The sequence below is a fragment of the Simochromis diagramma genome, unplaced genomic scaffold (genome assembly GCF_900408965.1).
Source record: "Simochromis diagramma unplaced genomic scaffold, fSimDia1.1 OVJJ01000205.1, whole genome shotgun sequence".
Classification (NCBI taxonomy): domain Eukaryota; kingdom Metazoa; phylum Chordata; class Actinopteri; order Cichliformes; family Cichlidae; genus Simochromis; species Simochromis diagramma.
In genome coordinates, this window is record NW_024386782.1 from 7,921,623 (window position 1) to 7,940,825 (window position 19,203).

A 19,203-nucleotide genomic window follows, 5' to 3' on the forward strand; every position below is an offset into this window, starting at 1 on the left:
CAGGATTTAATATGAAGTATGACACACAGTTACTGCCTGTGAATAAGTGACCCTCACATTCACTCTCATATATGGAGCAAGACAGTGAGGAAGTCCAGATGTACATCATTCAGGCATTATATGTTTTATATAAACATATAAAACATATAAACATATAATATGCATTGTGATATATAATTATACATACTTCTTCACAATATTGTTTGTTTTTTTAGCAACATGGCAACACTCTGTGGATCATGTTGTTGCGGTATAACAACTGAGGTTATTATAGTTACTACAGCTAAACTAAAAACTAAAAGTAGATGTCAGAAGTAAATATCAGAAAAATGTGTTTTTTCGTTGTGTGCTTACAAAACTAAGTGAAGTATAATAAAAATGTGATCCCTTCTGTTTTAGTGTTTGTGCATGCGGTTGAAAACAACAAGCTTCAGGGGGCTTAAGTACATTTGTTTATTTAGACTGGAATGTCTAAGTGACATAAGGTTTTGTGTTTGTGGGGCAATACCCACTCTGAACTTCACCTAACACGACAACTAATAAAACTTCTAAAATAAAGAAACATGTTTCAAATAATAAAAAACAAGAGAACTCACTGGAAATTGACTGAAATTAAATTTGAAAATGAAAAGTCAAAATCAAATAAAATTTCAAAAACTGTAACTGTAACCACTGTAACATCTCGGTGGGTTCCTGAAGGAAATTAGTGTGTAAAAGTTCTTAATAAATATTAAATTGATCATCATTAGGTTTGATGCGTTTGTCCATCTTCCCCAGTGGGAAAAACTGTAACACTCCTTTTCCCCTGTTTGGGGCCAGTTAGCAAATGTTAGCATGTTAACATAATAAACAAAGAAAATAAATATGGTAAATTCTTCACCTGCCACGTTAGCATTGTTATTATTGGTATATTAGCATGCTAACATTAGCATTTAGCTTTAAGTTGTTACTGTGGCTAAGATCAGGTGTTAAAGTTGGCCAGAACAATCCGGAATGGCCTATCCTCGTTTAATAAACAATTACATCTGATAGGAAGGTTAACACTTAATTCTGTCAAATACGTTAATCATCAAGTGCTTCCACTTACACACACAATATATACTTTTGTCTTCTCACCCCTCACAGTAATAAATTAAAATCCATAAAAATATGTTACAGTTTACTATTTTAAAATGAAAGAATTTTCTTTAACAATTTTTTAAGAATGTTTTAACCACATATTGACATTTACCACTTACAGAAACTTCAGAGGAAAAAGTGATAATGTACTGACAGAAAGTTACCATTACATTTTGTTTGTTTGTTTGCTCTTTTACTTGACCCCCACTAAGTAGGATGTTGTAAGAAAGAGATGACAGTAGAGGAATTATTTCAAAGGTTGCTCAACAAGTGAAATTTCATAAAGGGCAAATTTTAAGTTCCTAAATAATTTAGAGCTTTTTAATCACATGATGTGCATGATGCGTGGCTGAAATAGTTTTTCCATGTTGTGAAATGTCTTTTAAAGCAAACTGAAGCATACTAATTTTGTGTTATTCAAAGGCCCCGTGAGGCAGTTGAGTTGAGGATAAACTGGTTAGTTTGCAATACTGAGGGGAAGTCTATAGTAATGCATTATGTCAGACTGGTGCAGAGCAGGCTATGGTGTTCATGGTCAGTGAAAGGTTACATTGAGGATAGTGGACAGTAATTCAAATTTGAGGTGATGATGCTGATTAGATTCACTCACCTTCATACTAGCTGTTTACCCTATGTGGGTTGAAAATCTATGGAAGCTTGTTTCCACCACTGAAAAAGAAAAGGTTAATTCAAAATTTCAAGTTATTATCTAAAGAATTTAACTTACCAGAGTAGTATGAATTTCAAGTACCTAACTCAAAAGTTTGAGTTATTAAACCAAAATTTCAACGTATGACCCTAAACTTTTGACTTTTGAAATCAGCTATAGCCGCTGATTTAACATCTGCTTTTGTCTTGTTCAGTTCAGCTGTTTAAATACACAAAAATGTACTGGAACTCAGATTTCAAATTATCATACAACTTATTTCTTTCCAATTTCCAATCTTAGGATTCTCTCACCTGCCAAATCCTACTTTAGCACCTGGCTATGATTGTTTTTCATCATATTAACAACTATATTTCCATCCACCAACTTAAGTTTGGTATCATTGTTCTATATATTTTGTGTTTCAGGGGGTGGATCAGTTGTCTTCTGGTATAATTTATTAATCACATGTTAAGCTTCTTCTCCAAATAACCCCTGTTCATACTATTTAATTAATAATAATCCATTACAGAGAATAGGCTAATGTAGAAAAGTCAAAAATATGCAAGTAAGTACACAAAGAGAATAAAAAACAAATGATTAGCAAACAAAACCTATGCTGTTGTAATTATAATCCTGGGGAATTTACACCTCTTTCCCTTGACACAACAGGAGAGAAATTAATAATAGTGTACCTCATAGTTGCTGGACCTCGTAAAACACGATGATACATTCAGTCTGGTGAGTGTACAGCACTCAGTGGTGGTGCTGGATGATTTAACATGATACCACATCAGGAATCTGGAAACTTGTGTGTGGTGTGCATTTGGATTAACCCCGTTCACGTAGACTGGAGCAAGTGTGTCATGACGAGCTGTCCCGTGACACATTCAGGTGAATTTTCTTGTGGTTCTTTTGATTTCATTGTTTAGTCGGTCACCTAAAAGAGAATTTCTTTCGAGTGGTTTTAAACTTGGGTTTTTGTTTTCTGATATTATCTGTAAATTTCCATCACAGCTGTTTCTGGTTACAACTAAAAGGCTCAAAGTTGCTTCCATTGTGAGAATAGACAGAAGCAGCAGTGTAAATACTAATGCAACAGACATAAACAAGGTGGGGGAGTTGTTTCATAAATACTAAGTGACAACATGGACAGTGAAAAAGATAAGCAGTAAGCCCCCAAGCTTGTAATTCATTTTCATAGGTTCAAAGGCTCCATTAAGTTAAACAGGAACTTCACCAGACAGAAAAGCAGTTTGTTGAGAGGACGAGGTTAATTTAAAACACAATAGTTTTTTTCCCCTCTCTGAGATGCTTATACGATAAGGCAGATAGTGAAAGTGCTTCGACAACGTGGCCAAAAAAGCTACACTTCTGCGTGCACTGCCTAATTGAAGGTTGCTTCAAATGAATTATTTCTTTAAAGAAATTTCAGTAACACCCCAGATAAGAGACTTAGAGCACTCTTGCCTGCTTCCCATGCTTGCTCTTCATTTGGAACGCATTTTGGCAGCCACCTCAATGCACTGCGCTCCAGGCTGGTGCAGATGATAAAGGGAGAGGAAGAGGGGGGCAGGGAGAAGGACATCCTCACGATGGGGAGAAGAGAAGGAAGGGAAAGTGGTCTGTTATCAGCAGCTGGGAGCAGGAGCTTTTACCTGAGACGTGCACCTGCTGGTTCAGCGGGTGTACTTGCAGAGGACAAACCTCCCACCGTGCTACATCTGGACACACTTGGAACGTGGAGCCTAATTACCAAGAGTATTAAAGCGTCCTGTGACTGGTATCACAGAGATTTGTACGCACAGCACTCTGCAATGGCGCAAAGCCTAATTTTCACACATTTGGAGGTCAACCAAACTGAGCACAAGACATCCAACTACATGCGCACAAACCATGGAGACATGATAAATGAGAATAAAGTACTACAATAGTTTGGTGGAGTACGTGTTTTCAAGAGGAAAACTTACAGCACTCTTATATCTGAAAAGAGCTAGGAGCTCATTTTTTTATCAAACTAAAGGTTGTATCTAGTTTGGTCTTTGGGCCATGTTTGTTTGTATTTTGATGTGAGAGTGCTAGGTTAACAACTAACCCTTACTAGCCTTGTTTGCAAGCGGGGTTAACCACACTTACCTGCTAATTAGTGCATATGTGCACTCATCAGCAACTTCCTTAGGTATACCTGTTCATCTGGTCATTAAGTCAATCACATGGCAGCAGCTGAATGCATTTAAGCATGTAGACATGGTTAATACGGTCTACTGTTTCAAACCGAGTATCAGAATGGGGAACGAGGGGGATTTTAGTGACTCTGGCATGGTTGTTGGTGCCAGTGTTGGTGGTCTGATTTTCCCACACTAGAAAATGTCTTGTTTATGCTAGAGGTCAGAGGAGAGTGGCTGGATTGTTTTGAGCTGATAGGAAGGCAACAGTAACTCAAATAACCACTTATTACAGCCAAAGTGTGTAGAAGAGCATCTGAGAATTCACCACTTGTGAAACCTTGAATCAGATGGGCTACAGAAGGCCACTCCTGTCAGCTAAGAACAGGCTCACAAAACAGGCTTTGCCTGGTCTGAAGAGTCTTGATTTCTGCTACAACCTCTTTATGAACACACTGTACCCATCTTCTGATGGATGCCTCCACCATGATAACTGATTTTTTGAACATGACCATGAGTTCTATGTACTTAAATGACATCCAAAGTCAGCATAACTCAGTCCAATGGAGTACCTTTGGGATTTGCAGCCAACAATTCTGCAGCAACTACTCGATACTATCATGACAACATGGACCAAAACCTCTGAGTAATGTTTCCAAGACCTTGTTGAATCTTTGCCATGAAGATGTACAAGCCTCAGTGGCTTTTGGCTTCATTTTCCCACCTTGGAGGGAGATTCCACCTTGGCCTGACTCTATATGAAGGCAACACAATCCATCTATCATAAAGCTTATTTATGGAATGGATATCACATTGATATATATAAAACCCAAAGCGTAACAATCACACCATTGTATAAGATTAACAACATCTTGTGGCTTGATTTTTAAATCAAGCCACAGCTAGCAGCTGGTCCAGCTAGCAGCTGGTTAGCTTAACTAAGCAGGAAGTCTGGAAAGTAAACAGGGTGGAGATCTAGCCTGGCTCAGGATCAAAACTTATTTTTATATCAGCATGCTTAAAGCTCAGTAATTAACATCTCATATCTCAATTGTTTGATCATTTTCCAGCTCGATTTTTTAATATGGATTTAACAAACATGATATAGTGGGTTAATTGGTGAGCTTTAGAGGTGCTCATACATGGATTATGTTATCTTTGGACAGAGCTCGGCGAGCCATTTCCTCCTGTTTCCATGCCAGGCTAAGTTAGCCGGCTGATTGCTGCAGCTACATATTTATTTTTAATGGTATCACACTTCTTTGGCAAGAAGCTAACTATTTGTGTTGTGTTATCTTGTTGTCAGCTTTACTCATAAAAGCTAATCAGTCGTTTCTTCATTTGTGTCTTTGTGAGGGGCTGATTACCCTCCTGTCCCTCCTGTGTGACTGAGCCCAAGATGAGAGCTATTGTAGGGCGCGCTAATACAAACCAGATGTTAAACTTGTGTCCTCAAAATGAATGGGTCTATTGGGAAACCAAAGCGAGTCTCGGGGGACATTCCATTGGAGGCTAAGCTGATTGGTTCATATTGAAACAACATGGCCAAGATAAACTGGGATTTCAAGAACGGGGGTCTCTGGACGCTGGAGTCTAAAATAAATCGTTAGGGCTAAAGGAGGAGCTTAGCTCATCCTCTAAGGAAAACAGTGAGTTTTGCAAGTGACTGACACACATGATGACTGTGGCGCCAGGCAACCTCAGTCTACAGCCCAGTTGTGGGCTGCATGGGAAGTGGAGAGCATCAGGGGCCATGCTTCTTTTGTGCTGATGTCACAAAGCTGTGGGGTATTACTTTTTCCAAATTGTTGTATTTATTTTCCCCTCATGACTTGACTGTTTTTGGCAAGAAGAAAACTATGGCTCAAGTGGTCTTGTAAAGACAAAGATTGCCCTTTTAATCATAAATTTAAACACTGCTCATTTGTTTAATCTTGCATAAAGACATCAAAGGTATCATGTGTGACTTCATAACTTTGGAGACAGAGCTCTGTCTTAATCTGCTCACTTTAACACAGTTACTTAATTCATAAAACGGATATAATGAAGAGCAGAAAACCATTTAACGGTCCTCTCCAGTTGATTATCATTTCAAATCCTTTGCTTTTCATGTATTCATCATTTAAAGATTTGGCTGACACACAGCCATACAGAGTACAGTGTTCACTGATATATGTGTGAAAGACTGAGACCTACATACAAAGACAAAAAAAGAACATTTTAAAAGTAGAAATTTAGCAAAACTTTAAAAAGTATGTTATCATAGATGCGTAACTGCTGCTGGCTCCAGTCTTGTTTTCGTGTCAGGAGGTCATTTGCCGAAACATTAAAACCATTTAAAACACATTTTAGGATTTAGGGTTTAACCCTTTTGCAGATTGCATCGAAGGTAAGTAAGTGTGCACTGCATACTTTTATTGGTAAGTGGGAGCGCTATATTTAAGTGCCACCATGTGTAATGGTCTGCTTTTCTTGCGTGAACTGATGTTGTCTCTTGTTTGTAATCCGACTATCTTCATATTCTTGACTTACTAGACTGCATTTTTTTTCTCCAGGAGTTTTCCTACTAATTAATCTATAACTGAGATCACCAGATACTTTTCTTTTCTCGGCTTCTTCTTCAGTGAGCGTTTCGGTTCCACATTCGGTGCAATTAAGCTTCTTCTTTGACGTTGCCTCATTTGCCCTGCGTGAAAACTTGAGGTGCAATCAGCAGTTTCTTATGCAAATGATAAAAAGGAGAGTTTCTGCATCAAGTGAAAACAAGCTTGTGCGTATCCCTAAAAATTTCAGGTTGATTGAGATTTATGAAAGAGGACTGCATGCGTGCACAGCTTGATAAGCGTGAAGAAAAGAATGCATATGCACTCCTCAGTTTTAGTCATGAAATGAGCTGCATGCATCTGGGCCCTGGACTGTTATGACCCTTCGTTGGCATTTCCTGTTCTTCTTCTTCTGTCTGCTGCTCCCTTTGGGGGTCGCAGCAGCAGATCATCTGGCTTCATCTTACCCTATCCCTACCATCCTCCTCTGTCACACCAACCCTTTGCGTGTTCTCCTTCACTACCTCCATGAACCATCTCTGTTTGTAAACCATATTTTCTATTTTAGTCATTCCACATAAAAAAAAACTAAAAAAAACCTCTACAAATGTGAATATTTTCGTCAAAACTGAATAACACCTCAGGGTGCTTATTCCTAATTAAAAATAGAGTTTGGGCGGCTTGGAAGCATGTGCACAGGAGTGTTAACAGCAATTAAGCTAACGGGACTGTGCTCGCGTTATGAGCCTCTCACCAGCTGAGATGATGTAATAGCGTCATTGTGCCCCCTGCTACATATATCCACCATAGAGCTTCATACATTAAAAAAAATGTAAAAAAAAAATCACACAGATACCAATTATAAGAGGTATTTTATGCCAGTGAGTTTGTGGATTCTCATTATAGCATTTCAGCATCAGTGGTGCGAGCAGTTTTGTAGCCATGTGGTCGTCACAGTGCTACCACAGCTTGCTTCCTTTAGACTTTTTTTTAAACCTTTATTTAACCAAAAATTGAAAATACAAAGAATAAAAGACCAACGTATCTTCCAGGTCTGAAAAGTGAAGTCCTTGAAACCTGTATTCTGTTTAATGGCCACCAGGAGCAACTATTCCTCTGGTTTCCCAAAAGGCATTTGGTCTTATTGAGGTTTTGTAGACACAGGACCACTAACCAACGGACGTTAACTTGCCCACCGTTTTGGACGTGTCACAATCACGGTGACGGTGTAGGATCAAGTGAACAAGGCCGCAGTCACGCAGGCTTAGAGAGCCTGACACCCAGCGGTCAATAAGGATACATTTGTATTCCCCATCTGGTTGTGAATGGTAGCTTTGAAAATTATTTCTAGCCCCAGTCACACAGACTCATCATTGGCCCCCTGACAACCACCTGTCACGGGAGAAAAGTATGCATTTCCCAACCAACCTGTTGGCAAAAACCTCCTTGTGACTGATTTGGCTGTTAGCATGTTGTTGTGGTCGTAGTTTGAATGGAAGTGACACATTTGTCTGAGCAGTATTTGAACTTTGAAAAGTGCAACGCAAACCGGAAATGTTTACCGTCAAAGTAAAGAAGTTGCACCTTCTGAAGCAGGATGGCTGCAGCTTTGAAGCACAACGTGTACTTTAAAGTCGAACCTTCTCCAATTCTAGTTTGTGTCGCTCTTTTTCAAATTGTACTGCTGCTGAACTAGTAGTTAGCAAGTGCTTATAGACAAACAACAAAAACTACATGCAACAATGGCAATCTGCTAGCAACCAAAGCAATCACTAGGAGGTTTTTGGTGCAGCGGTGCAGAAACTTCTTTGCAACCAATGTCCCCCAGTGACAGCCAGCAACCTCCAGGAACCACTGACAACCAGTCGGAGAATACATGGTTTTCCCTAGCAACCAGAGGTTGTATCACGTCCAATATGGCAGATGCCCATGATGTCATGTGGATATTATACATGGTTATGCTCAGGATATGTTGGCCAATTTCCACTGGAAATGCCTGTTGGTTAAACAGCAAGGAATTTGCATTTGCACTGTTAAATTTTTATATAGCTTTAATGTACATAAAAACAGCTGCTTGTTTAAGTGAAAATACACTCAGTGGTTTTTTTTTGCACTAATAAAGTTGTGGGGTTGTAAAGTATTTTGTCTCGCTTCAATTATATCATCAGTTATATCGTTATTGCAAATTTTCAAATATATATCGTGATAAATATTTTGGGCCATATTGCCCTGCCCCACCATGAACTCATCAGGTAAATCTTTACTGAGGTCATGGACTTTGGTACTAGTTTCGAGTTCATTTTGTAAACTTTGGTTATTCTAATGGCCGAAAGCAGGATTATACAGGGAGGGTGTGCTGACTGGGTAATAATTTGTGACTGACAAGTGTTTAGCCAACGACTGTGCAGTTAGATCCACCTTTTGCTTATCACGTCCGCTTTCAAAATATCAAGACTGCAAAAACTGCATCAAGACTGCAAAAACATTCAGCTCGAGGGTTGGAAAAAAGACTTTGTCAACCAATGTGTTACATCACAGTGGCAACGTCAATATTTTATACTCGCTCTGAGAGTAAAACCATTGAGATAAATAATCTCTTTTCTCCTGAGCTATTAAAGCTATCAGGTTATCCTGGCAGGTTTTTCGGCGGTGGGAGGAAACTTGTGCAAGTACGGAGAAAACTTGCAACAGCTCACCGGAGCTTGGGACACTCTTACTGTAAGGCAACAATGCTAACCAGTGAGTCACCGTATTCCTGTGTGCTGCCCAGAAAGGTTGTGATGTAAAAATAATAATAAAATTCTCAAGGTCACAACAGTGGCATTTAATTACCATCAGTCAGTCATGGAGGTAATTGCTGGTGCCATGTCCTCCAGTACTCTGAGATGTCAGACTTCACAAAGAAAGATCTAAAAAGAGAAGCACGCTTCCACACAATAGCTGGAAAGCGGGAGTGCGGCGGTGCTTTCCTCTGTCAGTGAGCCGGCTGGCCTGTTTTGTAAGCACTTCCATCCTGTGAAAGCCCCCTGGTAGACCTCCACCTGCTAGCTCGCCACTAGTCTGCTGCGACTTCTCAGAGAGAAGTGAGCCAGCCTCTCCCCCTCATTTCACTGGCGCCAGTGCTCAATGGGCCCTGCACTTTGATTATTTGTGTTAACAGTTAATTTAGCACCACAGACACATGTGCCAAAGCTGGCTTCACTTCCTCATGCATCACCAACAAATGTGACTTTTATGAGTTCCTTTTCACAGGGCCACCCCCCCCCCCCCCTCGGCTAAGTTCTCGCTTCTCGGCTCAGTCTCCCCCCACCTCTCACCCTGCGCACACATACGTACGTTCACCCGTGCAGACACCATCTCCTCACCTCCTCCTCCTCCATCTCATTTTCCAACCTCCTGCCTCCACTCACTTATTTCTTTGGTTCAGTCTTAATCTCTTCCACATCTTGCCTGGGAGAGTTATTTCTGGCTCCCCGGTTCCCGATGTTTGCATTATCAGGAATACATTTCATGTCAATTTATTCATTGGTTAAATACCACAAGAGAGTGGCTCTCTGGGAGATTTGAACTGCAGTCGAGAAGAATGATTATTCCCCCAAAAGAGGGTCCTCTAAACATTTTGTGACTGCTCTTTCCACTTGGATCAGATCTTGCAAAAATAACTACTCGGGAGGAATGAAAGAAAAAACAATTTTGTACAGTAAGCTCACTTAAAAAGACATCGCAAACCACAAAGTATGCACGCTTTATTCCGATTGATGATAAATGTGGCTGTCCTCCAGAACACTGGCTGAGAATAGCCACTATTGAGCAAAGTGTACCAGATATCAAGTAAAACCTGAGAAGTTGACCTGCACTTTTCACTATTAGGTAACGCAACGATATAATCTGCCTTTATGAAGACCTCTAGCCTCAATACCAAGTGGAGCCACAGTCTGGAGGGGAGTGGGAAAGGGAGCACAGAGGACTTTGTCAATGCCTAGTTAGCACTGACATTGATACTTAAAGACTGGGAAAGAACTGTGCTGAGGGAGCACAAACTAGCCGCACACCGATGAGCTCATGCCAGGACTATGCAAGCAGAAGGCCACAGGAGCCATGGAAATATTTGGACATCTTTTTTGCTCCCCCGCTTGTCTGTAGTGCAACCCAGTGCATCATCTTTTGTGGTCGAGAGACACGTTTTCAAGTGGCCAGAGGCAGAACCTTAAAAGGTCGGGCTTGCATTTTTTTTTTTTTTTTTTTTTTTTATTGTGCGACTGCATTTCAGCCACTCAGCAGGAGCAATTTGCAACCACATCACGACACCAGATTCTTCTTCATTAATTCCCCATCCGTGCCATGTAGTCTATCACTGCTTGGGCGCTGATTCATGCGCAGTGATCTGTAATAGCTTAGCTCGGCCACTGTAACGCCCTGTTTTCAGTCAGACGAACACGGTCGCTGCTTGTATCCTGAAGCGGTGTTATATGTGACGAAACAGGTTGTGGAAACACGAGAAACTCACACGTAATCGCTGCTGCTTTAACATGTTCACAAAGGGTCACTGACATAAATTAAGCTACATTTCAGTATGGATTCAAATGTCATTCGAATTTCCCGTATCGAGAGGAACAAAAAAAGTCTTGACTTCAACTATCAGCATTCATTTAACCAACATATTTATTTTTATGATTATTTTATGCAAATATTTACTACATGGGCATAAGGTGTTGTATTAGCAAGTATTTCTAGCTGTGGCTAGCTTGGTTAGCAAGATGCATTCATAATTGTCTGTTACATCACAAGGAGTCCTGGTTTAGAGTTGTGAAAAACAGGATTTAAACAAAATGCACTTACTCTAGAAACAGCTGACTGCTCAGAGTAAAGGCAGATTATGCACTTTTCACCCAGAGCTGTTCACAAATTCACCTCACATACAGTCAGGTGAAAAAGCAAGCTTTCACTTTGACAAAAAGAAAGTTATTCAGGCCTGTGAAAAACTAAGTACACCCCATGATTAAAGAGCTTACAGAGCCAGTCGCTCAGGTGGTTTTGGAGGAACTTTGGCCCACTCTTCTTTACAACACTGCTTCAGTTCAGTGATATCCTTGGTCATTTGTTTATGCTGTCTTAAGGTCCCCCCACAGCATTTCAGTGAGATGCCTGAAGGTGCCTGAATCATCGCCCCTCCACCACTGAGGTGTTTGTGCTGATATGCAGTGTTAATGTTTCTCCAAACATGGTGCTTTGCATTATAGTCAAACATTTCCGGTTTGGTCTCATCTTTCCAAATGTATTTCGTCACCCTGTATTCATGCATGTGTAATGACAATAAAGTTGAATCCTAATCCAAAGGACACTGTTACAGAAATATTGTGGTTTGTGGTTCAAATGCACCTTTGCAAACCTGTGAGTCCCATGAAATCTTTCCGATTCCACAACTATGAAATGTCAGGAATTGTGAAATTAGCTAACAAAAGTGGCTTTCATTTCTGCTGGGAGTCTATGGGGATGGACTTACTTTTGGAGTCAGCCTCAAGTGGTCATTTGAGAAACTGCACCTCTATGTTGGCTTCGTATTTTAGCACCAGAGGTTTCTGCTAGTTTTAAGTCTAAAAACATATAAAGTACCATTTCTACATTGCTCCCTCTGCTGATGTAAGTAAACTTGAAAGGGAGTTTTTCAAAAATTATTATCATAAATGAACCTGGATGCTACAAATATCTCATTTTAAACATATTAAACTTAAAGTTTTGGGCCAAATCATGAAGCCAGCATGGGCCTACCTCTATTAATTACAAAACCATGAATTGTACAAGTGTAGGAAGTGTGAGTCAATATGTCCATTGTCCTCGGTCTACATTAGTGTCATAAACCACTTGTTAAGAGGTTCAATGTTGCGTATAAATGCTAAATACGGGCATTTAAATAAAGCTTCTGAAGCCAACCAAGTGATGGGAACACCTAAATTAAAAATGAATAATACCGCAGAGTAGCTGGACAAGAAGCAATCTGTAGTCTCGTTCCTTGGCCATGCAAAATGCAGAGGATGACAAAGTCTATCCTCCGGGGAAGTGGGGTTGGAGGGTGTCACAGGGGAGTGCTCTCACAGACACCCGGCTGACCGGGCTTCTGCACACAGCTCCGGGATTCCCTCCTCTTCCTTCCCAGTATTGTCTCACATCCTGCAGGGCCACATCTCCTCTCCTCTGTGGCCAGCGCTGCCACAATAGCATCAGCGGGCACCGGGCATTGAGGGGTGACCAGAGGGACACCAGCAGTCAGCCTGACAGGATGTGACACACTTCTCTCAACAATTAATGAGTACAAAAGGAGCAGCTGACACGACATGACAGCTTAGCGTGGCACTTCAGGCCCTAATGGCTCTCTGAGTGGCAACTTCACACACGGCCATCGCGCTCCGAAACAGAAATGGCCAGCGATGGAAAAAAACACGATAAAATGTTAAACTCGACAGGAGGTCATGCTCTTGTAAGGGAGGAAAAAAATGACACAGCATTAGGAAATCGGTGACAAAGCTCATGCTCACTGGTAAAAACAAGTGCACTTGTGGATAATTGTATGTAGACATTATGATTTAGAGCCAGAAATGTCTTAATAAACTGCACCGGATTGCTTAAAACACAGAATACTGCATGCATAGTGATGCCCTGGCAATAATAACCCAATTTTATAACACTTACAGCCAGCTGCCTAATGAATATTTAGACTTTTAATACTTAAAGTACAACTTGCTGCTCAATCTGCACTTTTATTTCCTGCAACAAAGCTCTTTCCTAGCAGCAGCTTTAAGTAAAATCACTTCACCTTCTCCAAAGCCATTAAATAGTAAAGAACAAAACCTTGGCCCTCACCGAACTTAAAGCAAAGACAGTTATTTGTTGTTATATCTGTCAGGAAGAAGCCTGAAAAGGCGCCAAGATAAAAACCTTCAGCAAACTAGTATTGATATCTTCTTTCCCCAGTGACTTCTCTGGCCTCCGTAAATGAGCATCAGAGCTGAATTACTGCCTCCTTTTGGCATCTGCTGCCTGTGAACAGCAGCTTTCTCAATATTAATAATAATATTACCGATGGCAGCGCTGAAATAAAAAATAAAAAAAAGAGGGATTAGCGCTCATACTGCTGGATGAGAAGTCACTGCCTGGCTGGTATACATGTGGGGATTTGATTTGACTTTTCTTTAAACACAGCGAACGGGAAGCCAAAAATCTTTTTCATTTAAGAGCAATTAAGTGGATCCCAGAATCACTGGCTCCAGCACGCCGCCGAGGCCTTTTTTTTTTCCCCCTGGTTTTATTACCCATTTCCTCTCCCTTGCGCCAGCAGAAGGAATGCTCACTTTTCTCTCACAAAGCCACATTTCCAGCGTCAGAATCACACAGGGACCACCATGATTAAGTGCAAACCAGTGCTTCCCTAAACATGTGAGACATTACCCCCCCCCCCCCCCTCCCCCCTCCTCCTCAAAACACTGGAGAAGTGTTGTGTTCCAACATTTATGTGAAGTAATTAAAAACATCCACCAGTAATTTAATAGTTCTCACCAAGCAGAGACATGAAGTCTACACAGTTTTTTTCTTTTTTTCACTCTGTATAAATAACCTGGAATGCAGTGAGTACACAGACAGACGATTTGGTCATTTTCTCCCCCCCCTCCCTCCTTCCTGCTTTTTGCAACATTTTGTAAGAAGCCCTGTTCTGTGTCACTTTGACCCGCGATGAGGTTGTTCACTTACAAGCAACACGCTCGGCTTGACTTTTAAATTCATGTTCCCGATAGCGTACGTCCATACATCATACGCTGACGGCAGATTCAAATCAAAGCTTCCCTATAAACTGCAGGCTGTCACTCTGCGAGTCTCTCTCGACATCAGCGAGCATAGAAATGACCTCGAGCTCTCGGCGTTGCATCCGAATGTGGACGGCTGTGTGAAGTGCATGTCAATAGCCCAGGGAGCAGTGCAACAAGACATGTGGTTCCAATCTGTCTCCTTTCTCACAGCAAGAGTGGGAGCGTTCATTTATCTCACTGTAAGTACAGCACTTAAACACTTATGCACACACGTTTCCAAGCCCCCAAATACTGTCTGTGTGTGTTTGATTAGCTTATGCGAGCAATGTCACTGTGTTTTTTTACCCCATTCTCTGCCACCATTTAAATGTATTATTTGAATCTGTTTAATGTTTGGATGCAAAACTCTGTTCCACATTAAAACCTCTGTTTGTTAGATGGGGTGAGGTAGCTGTGGCCCAGGAGGAGGTGAACAACCGGACTCCTTCTTCCCGCCTAAGAAAATATAACTTAATTGATAAAGGAAGTTGAATTTTCTCGTTTAGGGTTGCTGCGACTATCCACCTGTTTGTGATTAAAAGGTGCAAGAGAAGAAGAAAAAAGCCTGATTAAGCTGGCTGTTTTGTTTTCATGGCACATGTGTTTGTTTTAGCCACAGCAGGGCAAAAAGCTTGGATAAAAGTCGATATGGGACCCGATCAGTACTGCTGATCCCAGTGGAAGGTCTGGCAGCTTTGCAGTGTCATATTTCCAAGAAGCAACCTGAGGAGCTTAAAGTGCAAAAACCTGCATTTCCTCTAGTGGCCACTTGAGGCTGACTTCAAAAGTGAGTCAACCTCTATAAAGTGCCATGTTTAAACATCCACTATACAGAAGTCACAGCTGGGTGTCACATCTCTCCAGTTAACCTTGTTCCAGTAGCTTTTATCGCTATTTCATGTCTATTGTGTGTGTTGTGTATAGATACACCTGTAATTTTTACACCTGCCTGGTATTTTCTAGAATTGCTTTAAGCTTTCCACAGAGATTAGTATTACAGAAGATATTCTAAGCACTTCCCTTAGTCACCATGCATATATAGAGAGGGCCATCTCTCTGGAACAGTTTACCTACATCATTAAATCAGTAGCTACATTATCGCTGTTTAAGAAACATCCAAAAATGTTTACAATTAAACACTTTTTAAATCATATTTTATATGTTTGTCAACATATCTCTTATCTAAATGTAATTTTGTTGGTTCTTTTAATTTAAAAGCTCTCTTCCACAGTGTGTCTTTCGTCCCGTCTCCCTCATCTCACTCCCAACCGGTCGCTACAGACAGCGTCCCTGCCTGATCCTGATTCTGCCAAAAGCTTCTTCAAGTTAAAAGGGAGTTTTTCCTTCCCAATATCACCAAGCGCTTTCTCACAGGGGGTCGTCTCGTTGCTTTCTATTATTGTAGGGTCTTTACCTTACAATATAAAGTCTCTTGAGCTGATTGTTGTCATGTGGTGTTATATAAACAAAATTGAATTGAACTGAATAAATTCTTACTGTTGCCTGTGTTGATATTTAGAAGGGTGGTGTCTTAGTGCGTCTCTTTTGTCTTCTAACCTTCGTCCTATTTTATTTTACTTTTACAATGAGTTTATTTCTTTTTATATAATGCACAGATAAACTACAGTAGTAGTTGGAAAAATGCACTTTGTTCTCCTCCAAGCAAGGCAGACACTCAGCTATCAGCAGCAATACAACAAGCACAAAGCAATGCCAGTGTTTTTACACCTAAAAGTGCTGCAGCAGCACGTTCACAGATAGAGCCTGGCTCTTTCTGTGTGTGACTTGTTTACTGAGTCACAAACACAATACAGTGGTAGTACAGATTACGAGTTTTGCAGTTTTACTGCTCATGCTCACTGCTGCCATCTTGGATTGCAAAGTTGGGGTTGGCGTGGCTTCTTCAACTTCTTGAGTGAGAAATCTGCCTTGTGGGCCCTTTCCAGATAAAAATTTCCACCATCCCACTTCAAATGGAACACAGGATAAAAAGCATGGACTCTGTGGATAGTTTACACTATCAAAACAACTCTAGTTGAGGTACAGCTTTTATAGCTCATTCATCTAGATACAGGAGCAAGAGCTTTAAATGATAGGGGTGCCTGTGAACAGGCAACTGGTGGCTGAGGTGACCTCACGTTTGCCTCACTGAACTGTGCTGTTGGTGCCTTTTTTCAGTGGGCTTTATGTTTTGTGCAGTCCATCCAAGGAATCAGTGCTTCAGTTTTTGTGAGTAAGATTTTAGTCTTTTCTTAGTCTGTTACTGTTTGTGGAGTCAGTAAACATTAGCAGATATCTTAGCACTCCGCCCTTTTGTCCAGATAACTTAAGCTAACATGAGACTGGAAATTGTAGAGTCTATATAGGATTCCCTCAGCACCAGGTGGCGACCAAAATAGAGAAAAATCAGAATCACATAAAGGATTTAGATTCAGGGTGCTACAAATTACAATAAAACTTAACTAAAGCAGGTTAGCTTGGAATAAGTAAGTCAACATGTTGCTAAATGGGTCAAGGTCTCAGAGGATGCAGTTTTCTACAATTTTACAAAGTGCTGTTCTTCATATTCACAGGTGATCCTCTGGTTCTCATCATGCTGGATCTATGATATTCTGCACGTTCAAAGGAGCCAGTTAAGGTGGGTCGGGCATCTGGGTAGGAGGTTTTCTGGGCCAAATGATATATCTCGTCTGGCCTGGGATCTCCTTGGAATGTTCCAGGGAGGAACTGGAACGTGTGGCTGGGAAGTAGGATGTCTGGAATACCCTGCTTAGGCTGCTGCCACCAAGACCCCACTTTGGATAAGCGGGAGACGATGGATGGATGGTACAACACATGTTCAAAGAACCTCAGTGCAAAATATAAAATGTGTCTGACGCCAATATCAATATTTTAGAGAAATCTGACATTCTGCATTAGTGAAACACATGAATAATTTCTACACATGGGTACATTTTTTTCATATTTCATATCCTGTTCATAGCCTGTACATAGCTTGTACTCACTACAGCCTGTACATACTTATAGTTATAGCATATTCATAACATACTTCATACCGTGTACATTATAACATACCATAATAGACCCATTTCTGTAATATACTTACATATCTATATTATTACTAATATATATTGTAATACATCTATATCATGGCTAAAGCACTTCTGGATGGATGCAAAGTGCATTTCGTTGCCCTGTACCTGTGACATGTGCAATGACAATAAAGTTGAATTCTATTCTATTCTATTCTATGTGCAAAAAGCCAATATCTGTTAGCTGCAGATACTATAGATATTTATGACTTAATTACAGGGGACTGTTGGGAGTATGAGGTTACCCTGAATAATGCAGATTAGAAAGGCGCTCTTCGCTTTAAGACTCAAAATGTAAGTGCATGGGGAACAAGTAGGGTTTCCCAGGAAGACGGACAGTCTCTTTTTAGTGGACATAAAGAAGACAAAGCTTTTTACAGTATCAACAGACACAAGACGCGCCCTTTTGGCCCCTCGGGGCAAAAGGTGAGAGCTCTGGGAGCAGAGGCCTGGTTCCAGCAGTCTGCCGGCAGACAAGACGTATGTCCTCCTCACCGCATTCCTTCCCATCTTAGATCACTGAACAGCTCTCTCCGGCTTTGTGCCTCGAGTCCCTTCCAACCCAGAGCAATATAACTCTTTATTTTTGCCAGGATGGCACCTTAAAAAGAAACTAAAATAGCACAGTTGGTACAAGTGTAATAAGCTCAGTTGGCTTCCAGTGCTGCTTCAGATGGTGCTTTTGTGCAGGTGCCTGAGTCTAAAATTCAGATTAGTCTGTTGGGACTGGAGGTTAAATAGTCAAGCAAGGATTTCCTACTTCCATTCAAATGAGATTCCCCCCCAAAAAAGAAAAAAGTGGTTCAGAGAAGTCTACTCTAAAAATTCATGTGGTGAATAAAGGACTAAGCCTGTGTAACCTGGGGCTCTGCCTTTTATATATATGGGAAGGCTGAGCCGCTGAGTGAACTGGCTGCAACACAAGCCACTTCTGATTTCATATTCATGACTTCCAAGGGGACAAGAGGGAGGAAAACAAACAAAACAACAAGCAGGGAGAGTATAGCTGATGGAGGCTAGGCCCATACACTAACTGTCACATCCAGAAAGTCAAATCCCGTCTTGCACAGACTGAGGATGAGCGAGGTCATCCTCCGCAGCAAACACTGACTCATCTCACACCCACATGCACGCACACCAAGTCGAAACAGGAACATTTGCCAGCTTTCAGATATCCATTGGCTTTATAGTAGAAATGCTAGTTAAATGTGCACAACCTCAGCTCCTTTTATAAAGACACATGGGGACACCAGCTAGGAGCCTCTGCACAGCAGCAGGGCTTCAGCTCCCTGAGCAAAGTAAAACACATCATGTTTCTAAAAAGTAATGACAGCATGTACAAATGGAGCCTGGAAGCATCGCTGCCTTTTCAGACAAGCCATGTCCTCTAAACACAAGTCCCTTCTCAGGGCACTGCTAGGGACATACGTGAGTTTGGAGCGCCCTCTAGGGGACAGAGCTCTGATTTGAGAGGACACAGTGTGGCCAAGCACACAGACACACACAGACACACATAAAAGCTTATTCTTTGCAAACAAATTAGGAAACAAGTTACTCAGCCATGTCTTGTTTTTCTATAAATGACGCTTTCTCAATTATGCAAATGTGTAATTTCCTGCCATGTAATTAAAAGATTCCTTTGTAATTCTATTCACATTCAGCTCACCTGTTTTTTAAGTAGCGTATTTATTTAACATGTGACTTAAGTCAAAAGGCAGGGTTTTACCAGCTATTTAACAAGCTGCAGACATGGCAGACAGGTGTGCATTCATCTCAGCCCCGAGACGAGACAAGCTGCCC

General features: G+C 41.0%; 1 long non-coding RNA gene across 1 annotated transcript; it reads left to right on the top strand.

Moving 5' to 3' along the window:
* The first annotated feature begins 14,192 nt into the window (after positions 1-14,192).
* On the top strand, positions 14,193-15,829 carry LOC120726629. Its single transcript, XR_005694349.1, has 2 exons — positions 14,193-14,511; positions 14,925-15,829. It is a non-coding gene; the product is annotated as an uncharacterized LOC120726629 (long non-coding RNA).
* Positions 15,830-19,203: the final 3,374 nt, after the last annotated feature.